Raw genomic sequence first — 26889 nt, 5'->3', positions numbered from 1 at the left:
ATAAGAAACCATAATTGTAAAATACTAAATGCCATCTTATCGTTAAAAATGGCTTGGAACCATCAACAGTTTTGGAAATCATTAGCACAGAGCCAATGTACAGAAGGACTTAAAGAACTATGTTGTTGCCTAAACTGGCATTGAACTTTATAATTTCTAAGTCATGGCAAATGTTTAATGAAACTTCTAGTCAGCGAGTTGCCACTTAACAGTCATCGGGTGTTGCATCACTGTAACATGTACATTCAGGTGAACCACCTCTGACAACTTCTAACAGCAGCCTCCTATACAAGAAACATGATAACCGGTCAGTTAAGGTGACGGTAAAGAAAGCATATTGTTTTAAACTCCTCCAGGATTGAGAAATGAAAGCAAATTCCCACACCGAATGATCTAAATATAACAGTAGCTTCTTTATCAGATGGATTACATAACTTTATTGAAAAGACAAAATCCTTCATATTCCCCGAGACAAACTTTCCCCTTAGCATGCTCCATGAAATTTCTCTAACAAGAAGGTGAGTTTCATGTTCAGTCTCACATGATGCAAACGGAGGTACAAAGCTGCCCAAAGTAGCTATTTAGAAAATCTCAAAGTCTATATTGTACATATCCATCTTTCTTTCCCCCTGGACAGACCTTACTTGATGACTCAATGGCATCCCCTCCATTCTTTAATTTTTCCATCAATGGCAGGAAATTGGAGAATGCATCCCAGAAGTACAAAGGTTCCTCGCCTTCCATAACTGTTATGATCAGTCCCTGCACTTTCTCATAATGAACAATCTGGCAAACAGCCCCTCTGTCATATCTTTCCATGATTGTGTCACTTCTTTTACCAATCCAAGCATATATTGATGAGGGTATATGTATAATAAATGCACCTCTTGAATCTAATGCTGACGGAGATGGATCATTTAACATTTTCGGAGTGAGATGCAAAGGATCGTATGGCGAATGAGGTGCGACTCTATACATCCTTAATAATAAACTTGGACTCAAAGGGGAAGCACGAACCCTTTTTTGGTATTGTAACAACTGACAAGAAAAACCAATATTTGGATCTGTGATATCCCTTGCTGCCTTTACATACCCAAATGCATCGTCAAAACTTTGTCCTTCTCTCCACATAAGATAACTGATAACCAACGAGGTTGACCGAGAGACCCCTTGGTAGCAATGAACAAAAGCCCTTCCTTGTTGCTCCCTGACATCTTCAAAGTAGTCAAAAACATCATAGAGAATGCTAGTAATATCTTCTGATGGGCTATCATATAACCATAATGTCTGGTATACGAAATTAGACTTGAAATACTCAGGGCAAACAATCCCCACACAGTTAAGAACATGAGTAATCCCATTTTGCTTTAGTATATCCTTATATTTTGCAACTGCATCCCCACCAAGAAAGACATGTTCAGCCACCTTTGAACACTCTTTGTCGAAGAAATCAATCTTTTCACTTCCCACAAGACCCCCGTTAATCTCTAGATTTTTATGTATGTTTGACGGATCCAGCTTAAGCCTTTCGCTGTTGCTATTCGTATCCATACCACTGGGGGTAGATGATACGGGTATGACCACGGAGGTGGGTGAGTTCGAGAGTGAATGAACCCGAGACTTGGAGTATACACGTGAAGTTCAAAGGAAGGCCTAACTAGGCTCCAAAATCAGTCCATACAATGCACTCCAAGGGAGCCCACTTGAAGACTTTGACTAAGGGGTTATTTTGGACATTTCACACTATTTGTGTGACACACTATAAATAGAACCTCTTAGGGTTTTTTAGTCTTAGACTTGGCTGAATATTGATATTGTATCACACTTAGAAATATTTCTCTCTTATGAGAAAGGCTCCCATAGACGAAATCCATGTAACTAGGGTCTTCAACTTGAGGGTGGAATCTCTCATGTTGGATTCATGCTTGGAGACGTTGGGTGCATTGAGATATCAAGGTACCTCTTGTTCCTACGTAGGAGATAGGTTAGTGTTGTATGTAGTATTAAAGGCCCAAGAGTGTAACAATTCTTGGGTCGTTAATATTATTCCCTCATTTGTCTATCTATCTATCTTTACATTTGTGTCTTTGTTTAATCCGAATTTTGTACTCATTTTGTTCATCTTGTTCATCGTGTATTGTGGCTGTTTTGGTGTTGAAAACACACCTCTTTATCTTGTTATTGTGTGGTTGTAGCGAATCCGAGAGTGGTTTCCATCTTGGTCCTCGAATCCTTAAGATTAGTGGACTGTTTTGGAGTTGTTTCGTGTTTCTCTTATTTTTCCCTTATCATTTGGTATTAGAGAAAGGCTGGTTTTTGTTCCCACAAAACCAATCTTGGGTTTGATTAGTCAAAAAAAAAAAAAAAAAAAAAAAAGGGTTGTAAACTGAAAAATTCCAGAAAAAGGAGTAATCTGTCCGTTGTTGTGTTCTTGGCCAAAAATTCTATTCTTGTTGTGTCTTTGCAAAGATTTTTACTTGTCTTGAGTGTTGTTTCTAGTGTTAGTTCTCTTGTTCGCTAACACTTGAGTCGATCTAGCTTTGAGCTCTAAAAATTGATGTTGTTATTGGGAACTTGAACTTGGCTGTCCATTGTTGAACATTGTTGTTGTGGTGACTGTTTTGGCCGTTGGTTGTTTTTGGTTCTTCTTGGACGTGTGGAATTAGTTGTTGTTCTTGTGGTGATTGTTGTTTTTGTTCTTGAAGTTCATCACAACCTTCATTGCTTGTTAAGACCGAAAATAAAACACTAAAGGTTTGAACCATGTGTTGGTGGAATTGTTGGTGTTCTTGAAGAAGTTTTTGTTGTGTTCTTGAAGGTTATTGTTGTGTTCATCTAGTCCTTCATCTTTTCGTAAAACGTAAGACAATCAAAAAGTGCAATATAGATTCAAAAAGTGAAGATGAAAGTTATAAAGCTTGTTGTTAGAAGCCTTGAAACCATCACTTCCTAAAATAGACTTCTACTTTTCAGCTTTTCCTTATTTCAAGAACCTTGTGTTGTGGGACAAGTTGCTTTTCTTATTTCAAGAACCTTGTGTTGTGGGACAAATTTCCTTTTCTTATTTCAAGAACCTTGTGTTTTGTGGACAAGCTACTTTTTCTTGTTTCAAGGACTTTGTTTTGTGGGACTAGTACAAGACAAAAGTCATCCTTTTTGAGAGTGGACTTGAAGAGATTCAAGGCTTATGTTTTCCCCCCTTAACCAATTCCAAATTACAATGGGACCATGACTTGAAATTGAAATATAAAATTGAGAAACCACAACCAATACTTGACTGCCACATCATCATTTTTACTGTTCATGCATCAAAATTTTTGCTCAAATTTCAGATTTCATAGTTTCATTTTATTGTCTTAGTTTCGTTTGCTGGTTCGAACACTAATTGACATCTTAGTAATCTCCTACTAGCTTGTAAGTTAGTTTTGTATCCGTTTGTTCGTGTTTACGTTTGTTGTGTGATTTTGTCATTTTGAATTCATTGTTAGTCTTGACTCAAGTCCTACAGGATTTAATTTGAGTTTCAAACAAAAATCCATTCCGAACAAGAGTGGGCCCGACCCTCAATCACTCACGAAGTACAAGCCGGCTTTCAACACTTGTGAATACAAGCCGGCTTTCAACACTTATGAAACCAAGTGTGAGTTAAAAACGAGAGTAAGAGTGTGGTAAGGCATTTTGAGATAACAAGTTTATTTTATTGTTTGTTGTTGTCCTTTGGTTTAGGTACCATGGCTGCCACTAATCTCGATGCCAGGTTTGATCACATCAACGATGATATTAGAGAAATGAAATGGCACGTAGAAAGGCTATGACAATTGCTACCTAAACTTATCCTACAAAATCCAAAACCTGAGGTCCAAACACCTTGTGATGAGATCTTCCCGAAGGAAGAAGTGGGCTGCCAAGACCCAAACCAAGGTGATGATCATAGCTCATGTGAGCTACAAGTTAAAAATGCTAACCTCCATACTCCAATAAACTTAGAATGTTGTGATGTGGCTAGGAGTAGCCAAATGGATGTAGTTACGATTTTCCCTAGTATAGAAAAGCATGATTCTTTGAGCATGTTATATGATGAACGCCTTATTGTTAGTTCTACTCATAGAAGTCATGTAATTGAAAGTGGGAGTGAACTCGTGAGCTTGTATTATTGTAACTCGCCGAATCCGGTACCCAGAATGCTACACGGTGCCCATGACCCTGAAGGACCATAAGCTAACCCATGACTGATATCTGTACCTGAGCACTGAATAACCATACTGTAAAATATGTGGAAACATAATACTATAAGGCCATAAGGCTCAAATTTGAATAAATATCTAATAAAGATAATGTCTGAAAATGATATAACAATACTAAAATAAATCTGAAATAATTGTCTGACATGCTATAGTCTGAAATCCTCTAAACTGAACTGAATAAGGAGTTGTAGGAACATGTCTCCACCTAACTCCATCTACTGATACTGAAATGAAATAGTAAATAATAATGAAATAATATCGTCCTCGAATGAAGAGGACTCGCTGTAAATCTACTGCTGCTGACTGGGAAGCTATTGACGCTCTAGATCTCGTCCTTCTGAACCTATGGCGTAAAGTAAAACACCATAGCGCGAATACGTCAGTACGATGGAATGTACTAATTATGCATGTGACGTAGGCTAAATGCATGGGTTCATATGCATGAACAATGCTAACTAAGTGACTAACATGAATGTGAGAATGCACACATGCACACGTAATTATAACTGACATCGCGATAGGAATGAATACTGAGTTCTGGCTACTGAGTCTACTGGTAACATGGATCTACTGATATTTGAGTTTACTAATATCAGAATACAGATCAACTGTATTACTAATAAGCTGACAACTGATTTTACTGATATGGATATCTGAATGATTGTTTCTGATAGTTCTGATTATGAAAAACTGATTTGATTAACTATGTCTGACAGTCCTAAATCTAAATACTGATAAAATGAGTTTTGATAACTGATGTAACTGATAACATGAGTTTTGATAATTGATATAACTAATAACATGAGTGACTGTATTTGACAGTCCTGAATCTAATGGAACTAGCAGAGTTCCGTACTGTATCTGAGTTGACAGTATCTGATAGTCCTGATATCTAAAGAACTATCTAAGTTCTATTATTGAGACTGAATGACTGTATCTGACAGTCCTGATTCAATAACTGAAATTGTGGGAGGTAATTATCTAACCGACATGCCCCGAATCTAAACTAATGGGGTCCAACCTATAACCCTAGCTAGAAGGGTGTTAGTACCATGCCATGGGTAAAGACAACTGTTGTGAGTTAACCCTCTCTGATAGGATGCTCTTTCGGCAATCCTGACTGGCAGGAAAAACTCTTACGCTAGGTATGAGCCCTCTAGTCTGGCAGGAAGATATCTCATCCTACGCTGGCTACATAGTATTGGATCTTAGGGATTGCTTATAGGGACCCAGCCCTGACTAACGGGTGAGACCCTATCCCTAGGCTCACTCGGTGCTGAATCCTACTCCTAACTAAATGACACTGAACTAATTTCCTAGTTAAAACTAGGATTAACTAAACTATTACTGATTTTTCTATTTATCAAACTATACTGCGTTACTGAGTTTACTGAGTTTCGATGACTGATGGAACACTGCTGAATTGTTGTAACTGAGTGAGAAATACTGAGATTCTATTAGCTGAATAAATTACTGATGTCTAAAACTGAATACTGAATACTACGGAGCTCTAAACTAAATACTGAACTAAATTGTATTGATACTAAGATTTACTGAATTCCGTAGACTGACAGAATATTACTGAATCTGTTAACTGACTGAGTTTATGAGATTTTTGAGATTACTAAGCTGATACTGAAGTTACTGAGTTTTCCTGAGTCATAAGACTAACTGAATTCTACTGATCATGGATTGACTGAGAGTATCATGAAAACATAACATGGCTCTAGGCACATAGCTATATTTTTCGGGTACAAGTACCCCCAGGACTCGATAGAAGGAAACTGATACAATATGGCTTTCTTGATCATAGGACTAAAGTCCACAATTCATAATATCATAAATTGGGGATTTCATACTACACATGATTCTCATAATCTTATACATAGAAGGGAATGCATATAACATGTAACTACTTTCATAACTCCAATATCATGAGCATTCCATAACACAACTACAATGCACAACAATAGCATGAAAATCATGTTGGATCATAAGAATAGAGCATGGACTTGTCATTTAGATATTCACCAATTCATACATCATAATCAACAAAATTCATGGATCTCAACTCATGTGTCACCAGAACTTCATAACATCACATAAAGATTCCAACTTGGGAATCATTCAACACCATAACATGATTATCAACAACCTACAACATGAACAACACATTTCATAGACTTCAACTTATAGGCTAACATAGTTTCATGAAAATACATAAAGATCCTAACTTGAAACCATACAACAATAATCAACGTGAACATGATCATACACAACAAAATATTCACAAAAAATAATTTAAAACTTGATTCTTGAGCTCTATGGATGAAAAAAATCCATGGATGGACACTATGCATACCTTAGTTCGTGATTCTACGAAGATTGACAGAAAAACTTCTTGAATTTGAATCCCCCAATTTAAAACCCTCTTCTTGTTATTGAGATAAATTGATAAAAGAGAGCATGTTTTGCTTCCAAATGGGGTTAATCCCATGTTTAGGCATTATATAGGGGTGGGAAAAAGACCATTTTTCCCCCAAAAAAATGGAGTGTTTAAGTCACTTGGACCATAATGTATGCTACGCACACCTTATCGCATAATCTAGGTTGTGTGGTGCACACTTTATCGCATACATTAGGGTGTACGTTGCATAACTTATGGCATAGTTTAGGGTGTGCGTCCTAAACCTTATATCAAACCCAATCCAGAAGCCTTCTGCGATTAGTTAGGCGACACACTTCTCTTTGCAAAGCCATAACTTCTTGCTCGGGTATCGGATTTTGGTAAAATTGGTATAGCTGGAAAGCTAATTCAATTATTTATCTGTTGGTGGGTCATGAGATCAAAAATTCATAGTATATCTATAGATATGATCATTTGGAGTTGACTATAGCAATATCTTTCCCAAGAATTCAATAGGTAAGGAATGTTTTGATTCGTCTGATAGCTAGGTATTATTTGAAGCCTTAATATACATCTAACTTACTCATAAAACTATAAAATAACTATGATATACTATGAATGATCTTGAAACATGGATCTAATAGTGGTTTGGATTTTTTGGGGTATTACAATATCTCACCCTTGGGAAACATTCGTCCTCGAATGAGACTGACTGAGATGGAAGAAAAGATCAAATGAAGTACGTACAAGACATATACTACTGAAACATGATTTTGTGACTGGCATAACTAATAAGCTAAATACATCATACTGAATATGCATATCTGACGCATGACTAATAAGCTAAATTCATGCATATCTGATGCATGTATAACTGATTCATGAGTGCATGATTGAATGTTCGAATGAACTGAGTTTCTCACAATGAGAATGCATATCTAATGCATAAATACATGACTGGACTGATGTGTGAATGCATTACTGAGTATACAATGGTATTTGATACCAAGTTTGTAATGGAAATATGAAACTGAATAAGGTTAAGGAAGACTATTACCTTAAACTAAAAATATTGATGAGTCTGAGATTAATTACTAATTACGCATGAGTGGAAACATGAGGAAGTAAATGAGTCTAGAACGTGATACATAAACTGAATTTCATGAACTGAACTGAGGCTTGAATACAGGACGTATGACTGAGGTTGGAGCTTGAGGGTCAACTTATGAGTACCCCTTCCTCCAAACTAGATTCGTTACGAGCAAAGAGAGCGGCATGTTTATGTCATGATAGTTTGGGGATTATAGTATATATCCCCCTTAGGACACTATGTCCCTTTAAGAATGCTGAGCTGACTTTTCTAAGATATTGAGGAAAATTGAGGCGATGCACAAGGCACCTACGAACTGGATCATGACTAAATATCTGGGATCTGAAACAAAAACATGATACATGAACTAAATTGAACACACAACTGCCTGGTTTGTCCATTTTAGAATGGTTACGTTTATTCATGAGGTTTTGGCTAGTGAGAATAGATGGGAAGATTGGAAGACACACCATATAAACTTATTCGTCTGACTGTTAAGTACGAAAATCATATCCTGATTAGGATTTGGTAAGATAAGTTGATTCCTACGAATATCTTCTAAGATGAAGTGACTAAGCCTCATGCACTTTATCTAGGACTACTGAAAAGATTCATGTGGGTGCTGAGCACAAGGGCATAAATACACTAACTTATTTGATTAACTAAATAACTGATAGCTGAGTGTTGGGTCTGCCAAGTTGAACTATGCTTAGCCTGAATAGCTGAACTGAAACTGTAGAGTATCATGTATAGAAGGTAAGGACTAATCGAGTAACATGAGGTGACTGAGCATGGATTCATGAAGTTTGTATTATTTGTGAATGCAATACCGAGCGTATGATATGGTTCTGAAGTATTTTGTGAATTGAGGTGCTAAAACACAAATGACTGAGTAACTGATAACTGTACGCTATGGCCAAGCAAACCTAAAACTAAACTGAGTTACTGATCTGATTACCAGATTGAGACTATAACTAATACTGTAACTAGGACTTATATAGGAACTAAATGTCAGTTTTTTGTTACTGAACATTGACAAATATGGTTTAGACTGATACTGAAGTACTCAATTCTGAGACTAAATAATGGTTAGTGAGCACTGAACACTGAAACTATAACTGAGATGGCAACTGAGTTAAGATAGTTATGTGGCGGGGGCTGACATAAGTCATGGATATAAATGTACACTTACACTACTCTTTCCCAACTCCTAAATACTACCTCTTGCCATTTAATTTTTGTAAGACCCCGCAAAAATCTTGCGTCTAATTCAGCTCCTTAAGGCTCTAAAATGATCCAACACTTAGAAAATTTTGATAAGTGTTCAACACTTAGCCTTATTTTAAGCCTCTGAACTTCGGAGATTTATTTAACAACCTTTCCAACATCCGTTTTTCGATTTTCAAGTTACGTTACAATGGGGCAAGGTCGTAGTACATCCCAGGTAAGTTTTAGAATTTTTTGGACAGCGAAGGGCATGTTTGGATTTCCAAACCAGTGGCTCGAGGTGATAAACCTATTCCGCCTAGCCTAGAGCACTGCTCTTAATAGGGCGCCACCTGGGGTAAAGCACCGCTATTGCCAGGCGTCGCCTGGGGTACCTCGGTGCTCTAGGAAGGCGATGCCTTGGAAGTTTGGTAGGTGCCCAATTTTTTGGATTCCACCTCCGTGCTTTGAGGGATATTTTGGTCAATTCCTCACCCCTATATAAGTCACAAACACAGAATTTTGCTTCATTTATGCCAAATTATAGCCTCTTTTCTCAAATACTCTCAAGAAAAATGCTAGGGTTTCAATATGGGATCCAAATTCAAGACTCAAATTCAAGAATCTTTTCGTCAATCTTCCTAAAAATCAAAAACTAAGGTATGTGTGTGTTCATTCATGGACTCCTTTCATCCATGAAGTCCAAGAACCCTATTTTAAACTATATGCCATGATTTTTATATCTTGATTTTATTGTTGACCATGTTTATGTGTTGAATGATGCCAAAATAGAATCTTTATGTATTTGTATGAAACTAGGATGACATGTTAGTTGAAATACGTGAACTTTGGGTGATTTGAGTTATTGAATTCATGTATAAACCTATTCCCAAAGTGGTGCATGTAAGGTGTTTTATAAAATTCCTAGGATGATAGAATTCATATTTTATGACTCAATAGTGCTTAAATGACAAGTCCATGCTCTATGCTTTATGATTCCACAGAAATTCCACATTATTGATATGTGTTGTTGTTGTGATATGGAATGAATATGATATTGAAGCTATGCAAGTAGATACATGTTGTATGCATTCCTTTCCATGTATAAGATGTTGAACACCATGCGTAGTATGAAATCCCCTACTTATGATATTGGGAATTGTGGACTCTATTATTATGATCAAGTCAATCATGTGTGTCAGTTTCTTTCCATCGAGTCCTGGGGGTACTTGTACCCAAAAAATATAGTTGTGTACCTAAAGTCATACCATGTTTTCATGATACTCTCATTTAAGCCATGTTCAGTAGACTTCAGTCAGTCTCATGACTCAGGAAAACTCATGTAAATTTAGTATCAGTCCAGTCCTACTCAGTACGCAATGATCTACGTAATCTCAGTGATCTCAGTACTCAGCAAATCTCAGTAGTCCTAGTAATCTCAGTAATCCCATAAACTTAGTCAGTAAACATAATTCAGTAATATTCTGTCAGTCTACGAAATTCAATGAACTCAGTCTGGTTTATCTCAGTATCACCAGATAAATTGAAATCAGCATAATTAGCCCAGTTCAGTTCAGTTAATCATGTTCAGTGTTCTAGCTAGGGTACAGGTTGGACCTCACCAATTTAGTTTTGGGGCATGTTGGTTAGATGATTATCTGCCATAGTCTCAGTAGCATTAAACTCATGTTATCGGTATTTAGACTCAGTATTTAGTATCACCACGAGGTCAGTAGCAGTTATATGTGCATATATGTACTCTCACATTCATATTAGTCAATCAGCTAATATTGTTCATGTATATGAACCCCATGTATTTCAGCCTACCCCCATGCATACTCAGTACATTTAGACGTACTGATGCATTTTCGCTATGCTGTTTCTTTTTATTTTACACCATAGGTTCAGAGGCGCGAGTTCTAGGTCAGCAGTAGCAGTCCAGCTAGCAGTGAGTCCTCATCCTTCTAGGGCATCATTATTATCCTTATTATTTCAGTATTTCAGTTTAGTTTCAGTAGTTGGGAGTTAGTTGGAGACATGTTCCTTCAATTCCCTATTTCAGACAGCTTAGAGGCTTTCAGACGACTACAATGTTTTTAGATTTAGACTTCAATTTTGTTTTGGTATTGTGATACCACTTTATTCAGACACTATTATTATTCAGTTATGCAGTATTGAACCTTATGGCCTTTCAGTTCATGTTTTCACATTTTATGAGATATTATGTAGTATACAGGTACAGATATCAGTCATGGGTTAGCTTGTGGTCCTTTAGGGTCATGAGCATCGTGTAGCATTTCGATTCAGAAAATCAGGGCGTTACACTTGCACACTAACATGACATTCAATCCTATCTTCATAACTACACCCTCGTGTAAAATAAGCATGCAACAATCTTCTCTTATTTATGAAACATTTACTCTCTCCCATCTAAGTACTGCTCATCACTACATAAATTTCACAAGGAGAGCTTACTGAATGGTTAAATCAGGAAGACCAGAAATATGAATGGCTACTGACTGAAAGTGTCACTTGAACTAAAACTTTGAGGAATATAATATCAATAGCATAGATTTACCAATATGGTCTGAACTGAGGATACACATAACATAGTCTGAATTTATCTGATCTATAGGGGCATAGCATGAGTCATGGAAGCTGAGTATACCATAAAGCGTGACATGTGTACATGAGTCATGAACTGCATGACCTGAGTTTGGAGTTTCTGTGTTCACGGGACATGATTCGTAACACTGAGTGAACTAGAACTGAACTCCTTATGCTGGGAACTGAAAGAGCACTTGATTCTATGGAAAGCATGTGAAGATAAGTTGTGTTCATGAAATTGAGATGTGAAGCATGTGTAGGCATCAGGCTGACTGAAGTGCAGAACTTTGCACTGAGATAAGGATGGGTCAAGAATAGCCTTTCCCTTATTGCTTTTCTATACATACTAGCACTACTACTAAAATCTGAGGTCCTAAATCGGTCACTTGATCTATCATCTCCCCCTTAACTTTAATCCATCCTCTTCAGTCTGTAAACACTTTACTAAACTCTGAACTGAACTATAATCATAATTATATACTAATATTTTGTTCGCTACATGCTTGCCTTGCTAACCATATTATCGGCTTATGATGATTCATATACTACTAATATCACATCCATACCTCCCTACTTAAGTCCAAGTCAATAAACTTAAATCCTTATTTACACTGTTCAAGCCTAGTGATTTACTCTGGTACAACTATCCCCATGAATACATAATCTGATCAAACTTGATAATACTATCCAAACTCTACCACTTTTAACTCCTGAGTTAATGCTTAAAATTATAGGTCTATGTTGTCATAGGATTCTGAGAAGAAATCTGATGGCATATCTAAAATTGGGTTCGCGAAGGGGTTTTCATGATCATGAATGAAATCCGTATGACTTTGGAACATAACGAGACTGATAGGGTATTTCTGAATCTATGGATAATTTCATAACTGACTGCGAGGACTGTTTGAGAAAGCCCTATCTTTAGGACCTTGAGCTTCACTATTTTCTGTTACCTTAAAAGTAAGGTGAAGCTGACATGCGTGGAGCATGATGAGAATCTACATGAGTTTTCTTAGAAAACTTTTTTATAGCACGATCTGAGACATGAAAGAAGGGAAACTATTTCTAAAATATCTTATAGCCCCCTGCACATAAGTGTGGTGCACAATTCAACCATGTACAAGACTCTACTAGATGTGACTTTTTAGACTTCCTATGACACTGTTGAACCTTAGGCTCTGATACTAAGTTTGTAATACTCCGAATCTGATACCTGGAATGCTAAATGGTGCCCATGACCCTGAAAGACCACAAGCTAATCTATGACTGATATCTGTACTTGAGCACTGAAAAATCATACTGTAAAATATGCAGAAACATAATACTGTAAGGCCATAAGGTTCAAACCTAAATAAACATCTGATAAAAATAATATCTGAATATGGTATAACAATACCAAAACAAATCTGACATGCTATAGTCTGAAAGCCTCTAAACTTAACTGAATAAGGAGTTGAAGAAACATGTCTCCAACTAACTCCGTCTACTGATACTGAACTAAAATAGTAAATAATAATGAAATCATATCATCCTCAAATGAAGAGGAATTTCTGCAAATCTACTACTTCTGATTGGGAAGATACTTATGCTCTGGATCTCGTCCTTCTGAACCTATGGCGTAAAGTAAAACACCATAGTGTGAATGCGTCAGTATGATAGAATATACTGAGTATGTATGTGAGGTAGGCTAAATGCATGAGTTCATATGCATGAACAATGCTAACTAAGTGACTAACATGAATGTGAGAATACACACATGCACACGTAACTGTAACTGACATCGCGATAGGACTGAATACTGAGTTCTGGCTACTAAGTCTACTGATAACATGAATCTACTAATATCTGAGTTTACTAATACTGGAATATAGATCAACTATATTACTAATAAGCTGACAACTGAGTTTACTGATATGGATATCTAAATGATTGTTTCTGATAGCTCTGATTATGAAAAACTGCTCTGATTGACTATGTTTGATAGTCCTAAATCTGAATACTAATAAAATAATTTTTGATAACTGATATAACTGATAACATGAGTTTTGATAACTGATATAACTGATAGCATGAGTGACTGTATCTGACAGTCCTGAATCTAATGGAACCAGCAGAGTTTTATACTGTATCTGATAGTCCTGATATTTGAAGAACTATCTGACAGTCCTTAGTTCGTGATTCTATGAAGATTAACAAAAAAACTTCTTGAATTTGAATCCCCCAATTGAAAACCCTCTTCTTGTTCTTGAGAGAAATTGAGAAAAAAAGAGAATGTTTTGCTTCCAAATGGGGTTTATCCCATGTTAAGGCATTATATAGGGGTTTAGAAAAAGACCATTTTGCCCCAAAAATAGAGTGTTTAAGTCACTTGGACCATAATGTATGCGGCACACACCATATCACATAATCTAGGTTGTGTGGTGCACACTTATCGCATATATTAGGGTGTGCATCGCACACCTTATGGCATAGTTTAGGGTGTACGTCGCACACCTTATAGCACACCCAATCCATAAGCCTTCTGCGATTAGTTAGGCGACGCACTCCTCTTTGCAAAGCAATAACTTCTTGCTCAGGTGTTGGATTTTGGTAAAATTATTATTGTTGGAAATCTAATTCAATTATCTATCTTTTGGTAGGTCATAAGCTTAAAAATTCATAGTATATATATAGATATGATTATTTGAAGTTGACGCTAGTAATATCCTTTCCAAGAATTCAATCGGTAAGGAATGTTTTGATTCGTCTGATAGTTGGGTGTTATTTGAAGACTTAATATACATCTAACTTACTCATAAAACTATAAAATAACCATGATATACAATTCATGATCTTGAAACATGGCTCTAATAGTGTTTTGGATTTTTTGGGGTATTACAATTATGGTAAAGAATCTAATTTTTTTCTTGCTCATTGGAATGATCATGTATTTGAAACTTCTTTGGAACTTGATGGTTGTTCTTTAGAGAGTAAATATGTGTATTCTAAATCTGCCCCAAGGGTAGATTCCACTCTCTTTAGGAATAATATCTTGCTTGAAGATGGTACATTCACTCCTAATGAACCTAGTGGTGTAAATGATGGTAAGACTTGCGTTGAAGGGTATAGCATATATGTTAACCCACTATGGTGAGACAATATTCCTCCTCAAGATGAAAATCTCTTCTTGGAAGATGAGAGTACTCTTAAGGATAGGGAATATGTAATCTTGGAAAGGAATAGTCAATCGGGTAAAGATGACCTTAAATTGCTTGAAGTTTAGTAAACCCAAAATGTGATTGTTCTTGTGATAATATTTTTGTGTATGATCCTTTTTCTACCCAAGGTAATTTATATCTATATGGGGATTACTCTCTTGAAAATGAAAGTGTTGCATGCCTATAAATGCTATCTACTCCTTATTCGTGTGTTTCTTATGTTGAGCTTGCTAATAACAATGAACTTGAAATTAGTAAGTACTTGCATGAGAACACTATAGTTGGAGTTGACTTGTGTGACACCTTTCCCTCTTTGTGCTCATGATATTTTCCATAGTAATAGAGAGGGTATGCCTAGTTTTGAGGGTGGCACCTTAGGAGAAAGTAAGTATGGCTGAAAACCATGGCCATGGCTACTTCACCCGTTTGATCCCGGTACCATCTTAGGGTGGGAAAGGATGACTCTAGGCCTATTTTCCTTTTGTCTTGATGCTGGTCTGAGCCACTTCCATTGTAGTATTTGTACTAATATATTCATGATTAAAAAACAAAGGACCCGTGGCTATACTTTAAGTTTGTTCTGCCTTGGAATGATGATATTATTTGTTAGATTGATTTTTTCACACTAACCCTAACCCTCAAGCCATAAGGATGTGTGCTTGTTGTCTTCTCTTTTGATTTTCAAGGTACGGATTTGAGGTCAAATCCTTTTCAAGAAAGGGAGGATGATATGGGTACGACCACGGCGGTGGGTGAGTGTGAGAGTGAACGAACCCGAGACTTAGAGTGTACACGTGAAGTGCAAAGGAAGGACTAACTAGGCTCCAAAATCAGTCCATACAATGCACTCCAAGAGATTCCACTTGAAAACTTTGACTAAGGGTTTTTTTTGGACATTTCATAATATTTGTGTAACACACTATAAATAGAACCTCTTAGGGTTTCTTAGTCTTAGACTTGGCTGAATATTGATGTTGTATCACACTTAGAAACATTTCTCTCTTATGAGAAAAGCTCCCATAGCCGAAATCCATGTAACTAGGGTCTTCATCTTGAGGGTGGAATCTCTCGAGTTGGATTCATGCTTGGAAACGTTGGGTGCATTGAGAGATCAAGGTCCCTCTTGTTCCTACGTAGGAGATAGGTTAGTGTTGTGTGTAGTATTAAAGGTCCAAGAGGGTAACAATTCTTGGGTTGTTAATATTTTTCCCTCATTTGGTCTATCTATCTATCTTTACATTTAAGATATGTAGTAGACTTTTTTGTGTCTTTGTTAAATCCGAATTTATTACTCATTGTGTTCATCTTGTTCATCATGTATTGTGGTTGTTTTGGTGTTGAAAACACACCACTTTATCTTGTTATTGTGTGATTGTAGCAAATCCGAGAGTGGTCTCCATCTTGGTCCTCGAATCCTTAAGATTAGTGGACTATTTTGGAGTTGTTTCGTGTTTCTCTTGTTTTTCTTGTATCGACTGAAAGGAGAGGAGCGAAGTAACTCGACTGAAAGGAGAGGAGCATTCAGCCACTTGACTGGTTGGAGAGGGACAATGTAGTGTATTTCTCGAACGAAACGAGTTCCTTGTGATGTGTTGAATCTTCAATGAACTAGTGGCCACTCTCCAATATCATCAGATCCTGATCTCGGCCACTCATCTAGACTTCTACGAGCAATTGCCAATGGCTGCAATGGTGGAATACGCTCCCTATCCTTAAAACTCTGTGTCAACCTAGGGGCTAAATGCCTCCGACCATGAGAACTGTTACCTCCATTTTGATCCAACCCATCTTTTTCAATATCTGGATTAAGCGGAGGCAGTGAAGTCCTCGAAGACAACCAAGATGCTGACCGACAGTACATTCTCCCATTATTTACAAGTTGGAATGGCTCCTGAGAGCCATCAGCTCCACCAGCTGAGGCATCTTCCTTTCCTAACATTCCAACAATCAAAACTAGAGACAACGTCTAACAGCCAAACTATAGAGTTCATATCCACTAAACTAAGGAGTAAATAAATTGGAGAAAGGATATCTCCGCATTGAATTAGACAAATAATCGTGCATTAATAGCTTAAGTAAAATGTTTTGATCAGAGTTGGAAGCAACGTTTTGATAGGACACATTGCAAAAAGGCGTATGGTTCTGGGTATACACTAAATGTTAAAACGACCACCACCTCAGTCTATCAAGTAAAATCATTACACATGTTGAATCTAACAGTCGAAATCCAAAAGCCGTATGGTTCTGTGGAGCTTAAAATTTTAGTACAATTTCTTTTTTCATTCACATAGCTAATTTACTCTTGTAAGTAATGGGACATGATTGATTGTGTGATAAATTGTGCAGATTTCTCTCCCTAATTTGTGCTCTCAATTGTGAAGATTTCTCTCCCTAATTTGTGCTCTATTAAATGTATATAATTCTCTACCTGATTTCTAGTGATTTAGATATCTAGTTACCTGAGTTAGCCTTTCCTTTACTTGTATATATATCTATGTAACCTTTGGATAATACACGTCTAATATATTACTTCTTCATCTCTCGAAACTTTATGGTATCAAAGCTATTCTAAACTCCAACGAGTCTTCTCAATCTCTTCCAAGTTTTTTTTTCTTTGGTTCTATGGAATCCATGGTAAATACAAATGATTCTACTATCCCTGCTAATAACACCAGACATCTGTTGCAATTTAACCCAAGTTCCTAGCTTCCCCTCAAACTTACTGTCCAATGAACTTTTTCATTTGGAAAGCGCAGGTTAAATCTCTCATGTTCGGTCATGATCTCTACTGTTATCTTGACGGAACCTTAACAGCACCATAAAAAACGGTAACCCTCAACAACCAAGAGGTACCCAATCCCAAGTACAAATTCTGGTTTCACCAAGACCAGTTGATACGCAATGCCTTAATGGCATCTGTTGATCCTAAGATCACCTATGCAATCATCAAAACTTCCACCTCAGAGCAAACGTGGGACACACTGCATAACCTATATGCTAACAAATCATATACAAGGGTTTTTAGTCTCTGAAACTCTCTAGCTACCATCACAAAAAACTCTCGCAGTATGATAGAGTACTTGCGCGAGATCAGGAATATTGCTGATGAACTTGCAACAGCTAGATACACTTATCCATATGATGAATTTGTGGTCAAAATTCTCAGCGGTCTAGGACCTGAGTATGATTCAATTTCAGCGGTTATCCAAGCGCGAGATACACCTATCTCGTATGAGGAACTATACAACAAGATTTTCAATAGAGAGCTTCTCCTCAAACACAATGAGCCTAATCAGGCCTCAATTACAGCTGCAGTGGTACAAAAACCATCATCAATTACAGCTGATATATTTTCATCTTTGAAAGACAAAGGAATTTCAAAATTAGAGTGGGATATCTTGTACAAAGAGTCAAATGACCTTAGTGTAAAGTTTATGACTCCAGTGGATTATGAGATTCTCCAGCCAATCAAGGTTGCTCCAGAATTGCCAATGACACCTCCTCCAGGTTCTTCTTTAGGTCCTTCTTTGGCAGCAACGCTAACTCCTGTCGCTGGCTTAGATTGCTCCACACATCCTATTATTGTCCCACCTACCACACAACCACTAATCCAGTATCAATGCCGAAATGGGCACACCCCAACAAACCCTTTATCTACACCAACTCCAAACCTCTCTCCATCCATTCTATCTAACAATCATCCCCAATCCACCACCACAGCTTCCGCACATACCTAACAACCATCCATTCATCGACCTATTACTCGTTTACAAAATAATATCACCAAACCCAAGACAATATTTGATTATCTTGCTGTTGCATTAACTGAACCACTTCCCATAACTTATAACCAAGCCTAAAAGAGTGCACACTGGAGAGAAGCGATGAAACTTGAGTTTGAAGCATTTATGAACAACAAGACATGGGACCATGTACCACCATGCTCTTCTCAAAATATTGTTGATTGTAAATATAATGAAGCGAACTAGGGCCTGGTCGTGACGGACATCCCGAACCATGAAGGCCCGGAACGCCCTTCTCTATCTGGTAATCATGAACAACATTCATATAAATAAAGAAGATACAGAAACATAATCTGCTACGGAAACATGGTCAGTTCTAAATTCAACATAGCATGAAAACTGAAAATCAGCTACATCTAATAACATCTGACTCAGTCTGCGAAATCTCTACAACATGAAAATCTGACAACTGTCTGAAAACTGGGACAAGGCCCCCAGTTGACCAAAATGGCGATAAGTAATATAATATGAAAAGACAGGCCTTCTGGAATAGAGAAGGCTCACCACTGCATAATCTGATCTGTTGTCTGAATTATCTACTGCTTATCTAGAACCCTAGACTGAGCCTCAGAACTTGGGAGGAGGAGGGGGTCAATACAATTATACTGATACGCAGAGCAAATCCAAAATAATAATTTATATTCAACATATATGAGAGCAATGTAAAATAGTTTCACAAACGTATAACATAGTAAGAAATCACATGGGCATTTTAAAAAGACTCTGTAAAAATCATCACAACTCTGAGAAATCTGTGTTACTTCTACGTTAGGTGGTATACCCTATAATTCTGAAAATTTCATGGGCTATATGAAAACTCCCATTAACTCGGTAGAGAAGCCCCCAACCCAAGTGTGCCGCAAAGGTCAAAGTCTCTGGATCTACTATGCCACACGGCCGTCGCCAGCGTATAATAATAATCTACCCGTATCAGCAAATACGGTTTCAGGCTAAGAGTTACTTGAATTCGCGCCTTCTTTGGGTAACCATCTAACCCATTTTAAGCCCCTTTTTAAAACTCGATCATAACATGCAGTCTCTGAAAACATGCTCTGAAAACATGGTCTAAAAACATACTCTGGAAATATACTCTGAAAACATAATCTGTCATGGCATAAATACATATGATATCGTCATACCATTGACTTGCAAGTCACATCTCTGAGCCATTATTAATCTATCATAAATCTCTGTTTTCAAAACACAAGTTTTGGGACCACCATTTCAATAATTCAATTCAAAGAGACTCTTTCTCAAACCTCATGTAAACACATACAAGGGACTCATCTTTGTCAAGCATTTCAATAGCACAAGGTGGTCATGTCAAAGTTCTCAATTTACATGAAATTCTTTCTTTCTAACACAAGAACACATTTATATCAAGAAACACCCTCTCAACCATTTCAAATCATGCTCAAATGCTATAATATTGCAAAAACATCTTCTAAATCACAAAACCATAATCTGTAATTCAATACAAGAGAGGGAGTTCATAATTTATGCTCTCAAATAATCTAAAAACTCAAATTCCATACATATATGTATACATGTAAATCAATTTAGGGGATAGGATCACAAGGTCAAAACAATAGTAACATTAAATCATTCGGAGTATGTAATTTAGAACATAGATTCCAAAACTAATTTAGAACATAGATTCCAAAACCCCCCTAAAAATTCATGCATAAAAATCTTAAAGTCATGGTTTAATGGTTTTAATCCCATGTAGTTTTTAGGATATACCCCACGTATCTCTATTTCGACGATTAACGGATGCTTCTTGAAGCCTACGATGCGAGGATTCCAAATCTCCAATTATCTTCTAAAACTCACAATTAAATCTTGAGCTATGAGGATTGTAGTTTGAAACCCTAATGGAGTTTCTTGATGAATAAGTAAGTGAAGTGGTCTCTTGGGATAAAAATCTCGTGTTTGGGCGTATTAGAATAAGGGAAAATTATCCAAATGCCCTTTAAGACGCGGATTTTTAAAAGCTGAAATAACTGGGCATCGATGCTGGAGGCAACGCGGTGCGGCAGTTGACCAACGCGATACTCGACACATCGCTCCACCATCGCATCGAGTCTCAGTATTTTTCCTGGCTTTTCCTGAACAAAATTTGACCAACGTAATGGGCGACGCGGCACGCCAAGATCGCATTGGTCCACTGTTTTGGAACACCAAACGATGTCTAAACGCGCTCCAAAAAATTCAAAACTCGTCCGAGATGTACTACAACCTTGCCCCATTGTAACAGGAAAATCTAAAATCGGAGGTCGGGAGGACTGGAAATAAATTCCCGAAGTTTAAGAGCTAAAAATGAGACTAAGTCTCTTTGACATTTAGAATATTTTCAAGTTTTTCCAAGGCTAAGAGTACGCCACTAGGGGTTAGCACATGCACGACTTTTTATGGGGTGTTACATTATCCCCCATTGGGATCATTCATCCCCGAATAATGACATGGAAAACAGTCAAGCACGATTTCAAGTATACTCAGGCATAGGAAAGAAAAATATAGGACAAGAATTGTGTCATGACCCGACTTTTGAGGTCATGATGGGGCCTACCATAACCCACCAGTAGGCAAGCCAACCTGTAGTACGGAACAGCTGGTAACGGACTATTTAATAACATAAGAAAAAGAATACGGAATATATGAGATAAAGATCAATACATAGATGAAACCCAAAACCTGGCGGTATCAGTAAAAGAGCTCCTAAACATAATAAGAGTACAAAAGTGATATATAATGAAGAAATACACTGATTCAACTTACTTCTAAATACAACTTAGAGGCTAGTCTAATACATAAGAGAGAGATAAGTAATACTCCGAACATCATGAGCTCACTTTAAGTCTCCGAATCAAGGCTACTCCACACAATGCACACATCAACGACGATAACTCGTACTATGATCTGCAGATTGCAGAGGTGTAGTATGAGTACCAAACGAATGGTACTCAGTAGGCAACTGCCAACTGAGCTCCAAAGATAAAGTAGATATATACAACATGTTGAAACCCAATTTTTGCTTTTCGTACCTAAAATTAACGTTTTCAGACTTCCTGATCGTTAAAGAGCATAAAATATAATTTTTACATATTTTTATAATTTTTTTGATAAATTATTGATAATAATTCTTACTTTAAAATTTTAATCAATTTATTTTCACATGTTTTTAATTTTCAGAATATATTAATATTTTTTCTTATTTTAAAATTTTTATCAATTTATTATCTTTTAATATTTTAAAAATCATCTGTACACGTGTACAATATGACGTCACATTTGTTTTACAGTATTGAGATGATTAATGAATAGTAATATTATTTGGCTCTCCCTACCCCACCTACCATCACCTAACACTCCACCCATTCCCACATATTCCTTACCTCCCACACATACATCATTACACACACATGGAGGGACCACAAAAATTCCCACAACAACACAATTATCTTCTCCACCAATTCACACTACACGTACACACACAATCCTTCTCTGTTTTTATTCATACTCCGCGTACTCATACATTTTTTACAATTCTTAATAAATTATTGATAATCATTATTATTTTATAAATTTTATTCATCTATTATCATATTTTAATTTCACATAATTTATTGGTCATTATTTTTAATTTTATAAATTTTAAAATTTTTATCAGTTTTATATTTTTTATACAATCCTCTGCATACGTATATAACATAGCACAATAATTCTTTAAAGCATAATATAATTTTAATTATTTATAACATAATGTATTTTTTAAGATAATTATATTTTATTTTTATTTATTATTTTTATTTTTCTGTAATTATAAATCTGATTTCATATTTTTTTGATATATTATTTAATAAGATTTACAAATGTGAGTCAGTTTCAATTATTTTAATATATAAAATAATAAATTAATAGAGTCAAAAGTCGGTCACTTTTTTTAATTTTGTTAAACTATCATCCCTTAAATTAAGGATCTTGTTGGAAGAGTAGATATGATTGATTAACCTTTTTAAATTATATATTTTTCTCTGATTAACCTTTTAAAATTATATATTTTTCTCTTTCTTTAAATATCCACATACACCTACACACACATTAGACTACACGTACAACACACACAAAATCAACTCTCCTCTTTCTCTCTTCCACTAATTTACTCATCTCACTAAACACTTTCTCCATTTTCAATTCATTTCTCTACGAACCAAAATCCACATGCTTTTCTTCACTTTCCAGATCTAAAAATTCATTTGAACTTCAACTAACTTCACCGATTTCTTTTTCCCATCACATAATTTTTATTTGTTTGTTTAGTTATGAATTATTTTTAGTTTCTCCGGCGAAATCTAACTACTCTAATAATGATCCGAAATGTTCAAATCTGGCCGGAGGAGATCCGTTTCTGGCGAACTTCATCGTTTTCAATTTTTTTTATTTTTTTTATCTTTTGGTTTTCTAACCTTGTTATATGCAGGTTTATGTAATCTTTCTTCTTTCTTTGGTGTTGTGTTATTTTTATTTTTTTTTAGATATCATTTTCTGTGCGGCTATATTTCATTCTTTTTTCTATTAGTGCTTGATTCATCTTTTATGTTGTTGCTTCTTTTAAAGTTATATTAGTGCATTTTGTGGATTGTCATTAGTTTTGTTTATTTTTTATTTTTTTTTATCTTTTGGTAGTTGTTGATTCACTGTAATTATTTCTTTAACTTTAAAAAGTAACATTATAACATGCTACTTTGACTGTAGCTTTGATTAATTTCTTTATTGAGTGAGATAACTAACAAAGAATAGGTCTTAACAATGGCCAATAAAATTATCTCTTCCGTGTGGATATTTGAGGTCATCCCATGGATTTTATTTCTCAAGTTTTTGTATGCTCTTATTATTTTTGTTGACTGCACTTTTTGTTCATTTTTGACTAATATGCCCCCTTTTGATTTTTTGCGTGTTCTTATTATATTTTTGCTGCACTTTCTGTTATTTTTTTGACTAATATGCTCCCTTTTGATTTTTTGCATGTTCCTGCCCTTCATGTTATTTTTGACTAATATGCTCCCTCTTCGATTTTTTTTACATGTTCCCATTATATTTTGTTGCACCTTTTGTTCATTTTTGACTTATATGCTTTATTTTTTCAACTTTTTTTGTATGTTTGTGAAACGGATCAGAACAAAATACTACGCAGGTAGATGAAGAAATTTTTGAGACCTTCACCAATAAAAGACATACGTAATAAAATAAATATTTTAGGTAATGATGAAATCTTTATATTTTTAAAAATAACAAAAAAAAAAAAAAAAAAAAAACTTTATTTGAGCTCGCTTTTTAATAAAAATTATATTTTTAAATATATATGCATATATTTGTTCAATTTATTTTGATTAATTTTTTACTTGTTACTAACTTGTTTATTACAAGTGTTTATATAGGTTATTAAAAATATTTGTCTGGAATGGTCTCCAAAGACTTTAAGTTTTATATTGTATTTTTATATTTTTGTACTTGTATAAAATATTATCATAGTGAAAACTTTACTTTTGAGTGTTGGGTGGGAATATGTTTACTTACGTAGTCTTAAACACACGTTACGCAATCTTAAACACACGTTTAGGCAAATTTAGATTTTAATATTTATATCAAATTAATTGAGATATTTAATCAAATAATTCATAATTTTTACACTAAAAACATTACTTAATTTTTTTCTTTAAAGTAAATTTTCCTATACTCAATCTTTATTTTCTTTTCATATACATTCTTATATATACTTCTATCTACATATTTTCATATATTTTTGTACATAGCTTTACTATAATATAGGTAATTTGTACATCTTTTATATATAAATTATTTACATTATTTTAATACACATTTTATATTTGTATATACACGTATAATTTTTTTTTATCTTTTAATAAATCTAAATCTGGTCAGAAATCACATTTGTGGATTCTGAAGAGTGTCTAATACCTTTTCTTTGAATTAATTTGAACTCTTATCTAGAATCTAAATTGGTTCGTAGATTAAGTTAAATTATACTTGTTAGTAAATAAATAGGTTTTCTTATTTTTTTTAAAAATTAGGTGGCGACTCTATATATAATTTTTTTTTTTAGAGTCCATAATATCATGCTCGTTTTGATCTTAGGTAAAAATAGGATATGACACAACATATAAGCAAAATGAAAACTACCACCAAAAGTCCATAAATCATGTAATAAGTCAATGAGAAATAACAAGAGACAACTATCCTATTCATGTTCAAGAATCTAACATAATAAGATTAAGGAAGTATCAAAGTGAACTATCTTTATTCCAGCTATATTCAATATATGCTAAAGCTATACCTTATATCCCAGGTCCATATACAGATAAAGAGCGAAAGAAAGATATATTGTAATATACAAGGCGAAGGAACGACCATACAATATGAACAACGAAGAAAGGGATATCCGATAGTACCATGACTTCATATAGCTAGATATATATATATAGAGAGAGGAGGTTATCTCAACATAACCTACATCATCATGTTCTTATTTTAAGACCTCATTATAATACTAGCAGCATTCAAATTATAATACTAGCAGCATTCAATATAACCATACTCAGGATTTCTAATCCATATGGCTAGACAGAGAATAATCGTGCATAGTAATGTAATCATAAGATAGCAAAGGTCGAAGGCATACCTCAATCCTAATACCGAATCCATGACTAATCTGTCATAAGCTAGCCATAATAATGATCATAACCATGATAATAACAATATCAATAACATCGTAAATAACTGGCTACACCGAACAACCAAATATTTAGCCAATCCTATGCGTACCCCCATCGGCCCAGACTCAGAAGGTTCAATCAACAAACAATAACATAAGACATATTATTCACCCATATCTATGCAACCGTCCCATACCGGCTAATAGACATAGGTGCATACTGGTGATAGGCGATGCGCATGCAGGAAAGAATGAAAATATTCCATCAATATCAAATGCATCATAACTATCCTCATCAGAACCATCATCATCGTCATCAACCTTCTGCCTCACCGAGTATCAATATTATCTCAATAGTATCCTCCGGACTCAAATCAGATATCAATATTATCATAATATCCTCCGAGCTTGCCGGGTATCAATATCATCTCAATAGTATTCTCCAGATTCGAACCGAGTATCAATATCATCATAATATCCTCCGGCCTAGCCGGGTATCAATATCATCTCCATAGTATCCTCCAGACTCGAACCGGGTATCAATATCATCATAATATCCTCCGACCTTGCTGGGTATCAATGTATTATCATAAATCTCGATACATAAATATAGGCATATAATAGGTGCACAGACGCAAACCGATATACTCATAACTGTAAAGATATTTATCTTATCAATACATCCCAATTACTCGTTATTTGCTAACCAACATTTAATATTATTAAACCGCTAGTTCGCTAGTCATCACATAGCCTCTAGTTATTAGCCTAAACATTATCATTCACATAATCCTTAGTCACGGGATAACAACTAACCACTATTCATTAATAGTCAGCATCTAACATCTAGTCTAGGTTCATCACTAGACCAAAACCGTCATTTATCCACCATTCATTATTATCAACTATTTATCCTTTTTTTGTTAATCATTACTAGACAACACATTACTACTTGTCACCTAACCATCTTTTATAATGACATCATTCATTAACGGACCATCATTAGCTACCATGTTTCAACTAAGCAAGATTCATTAACTAATACATTAGCTTCCTAGCTATCAAGTGCATAGTTAGCTAATAGACAACTAGTTACCACATAGCTTAACCGTCTAACAAGAAGAAAAACCGTAAGATCATATTTCGGCTATCATCACATCATTTATAATGGTAAATAATCATGAACGTACCAATTTAGACATCTCGCCAATAATATGTAAATAATATGACGTCTCACCAATTTTTATGTAACTATATCATTAAATCAAATTGTAATTTAAGATAAATATAGTTGTAATTTAGACAAATATTCTACCTCCAATGATTAATGTTGATTGTCAAATAATTATCTTAATATATGATTGTGTCAAAACATTAAACGACATATTAAAAAAGATGAAAGGAAACAGTATAATGAGTGTTTGAGAGAACAACGTCCCACATGAAAAGTAAAAAAGAAATGAAATTATTTATAAACTATCGGATATTTAAGGTCTCTTGAAAAAAAATATCAATTTGGTTCAAAGCAAATGATATCATACAATATTAAAAGTATTTTATGGTAATTAATTAGCACAATAATTTATATCAACGCCACTGTAC

The 26889-nt window shown here is 35.3% G+C and overlaps 1 pseudogene; it reads right to left on the bottom strand.

Moving 5' to 3' along the window:
• Positions 1–308: 308 nt before the first annotated feature.
• Positions 309–16690, bottom strand: LOC107872177 (annotated as a pseudogene).
• Between the last annotated feature and the right edge of the window lie 10199 nt (positions 16691–26889).

This window comes from Capsicum annuum, chromosome 5, assembly GCF_002878395.1.
Source record: "Capsicum annuum cultivar UCD-10X-F1 chromosome 5, UCD10Xv1.1, whole genome shotgun sequence".
NCBI lineage: Eukaryota > Viridiplantae > Streptophyta > Magnoliopsida > Solanales > Solanaceae > Capsicum > Capsicum annuum.
This window is presented reverse-complemented; position numbering and strand designations above follow the sequence as displayed.